At 42.3% G+C, this 1,195-nt stretch overlaps 1 non-coding gene across 1 annotated transcript; it reads left to right on the top strand.

Annotated features, from left to right (window-relative positions):
- The first annotated feature begins 333 nt into the window (after window positions 1-333).
- LOC115032755 lies at window positions 334-440 on the top strand. The gene has a single exon (XR_003838355.1). It is a non-coding gene; the product is annotated as a U6 spliceosomal RNA (small nuclear RNA).
- Window positions 441-1,195: the final 755 nt, after the last annotated feature.

Below are 1,195 nucleotides of genomic sequence, written 5' to 3'. Positions count from 1 at the left end.
CTTAGCCTGAAAACCACTGTTTCATATAATATGGGGAAACTTAGGGCAGGGCAATCCATGACCTCAACACCTTCTTTGTCCAGAGGTGGGAACTACGAAACTGATGGCCATAGGCCAAAGGCATGACCAGACCATGACCACAGGATCAGGAGCTCAATCCTCTATTTCCAGCATTAGCTCTAAAAGTAATCTCCAAAGTTCAAAATCTGAAGGGTTCCCAAGATCTGGGTGCGCTTTCTTAGGTATTGCACATTATAATAAAATGAAAAACTCCAGTAAATATAAGTTCAAAGGTCTGTACAATGTTCCTCTTATTCATAAAAATACATTCTAGTGCTCACTTCGGCAGCACATATACTAAAATTGGAATGATACAGAGAAGATTAGCATGGCCCCTGCGCAAGGATGACACGCAAATTCGTGAAGCGTTCCATATTTTTTGCCAGAAGCTGGAAAGAACCCAGATGTCCCTCAACAGAGGAATGGATAAAAAAAAAAAGTACATTTACACAATGGAGTACTACTCAGCTATTAAAAAGAATGAATTTATGAAATTCCTAGGCAAATGGTTGGACCTGGAGGGCATCATCCTGAGTGAGGTAACACAATCACAAAAGAACTCAAATGATATGTACTCACTGATAACTGGATATTAGCCCAGAAACTTAGTATACCCGAGATATAAGATACAATTTGCAAAACACATGAAACTAAAGAAGAACGAAGACCAAAGTGTAGACACTTTGCCCCTTCTTAGAATTGGAAACAATCACCCATGGAAGGAGTTACAGAGACAAAGTTTGAAGCTGAGACAAAAGGATGGACCATCTAGAGACTGCCATATCCAGGGATCCATCCCATGATCAGCCTCCAAACGCTGACACCATATTATACACTAGCAAGATTTTGCTGAAAGGACCCAGATATAGCTGTCTCTTGTGAGACTATGCTAGCAAACACATAAGTGGATGCTCACAGTCAGCTATTGGATGGGTCACAGGGCCCCCAATGGAGGAGCTAGAGAAAGTACCCAGGGAGCTAAAGGGATCTGCAACCCTCTAGGTGGAACAACCTTATGAACTAACCAGTACCCCAGAGCTCTTGACTCTAGCTGCATATGTATCAAAAGATGGCCTAGTCGGCCATCACTGGAAAGAGAGGCCCATTGGACTTGCAAACTTTATATGCCCCAGTA

This window comes from Mus caroli, chromosome 11 (genome assembly GCF_900094665.2).
Source record: "Mus caroli chromosome 11, CAROLI_EIJ_v1.1, whole genome shotgun sequence".
Classification (NCBI taxonomy): domain Eukaryota; kingdom Metazoa; phylum Chordata; class Mammalia; order Rodentia; family Muridae; genus Mus; species Mus caroli.
This window is presented reverse-complemented; position numbering and strand designations above follow the sequence as displayed.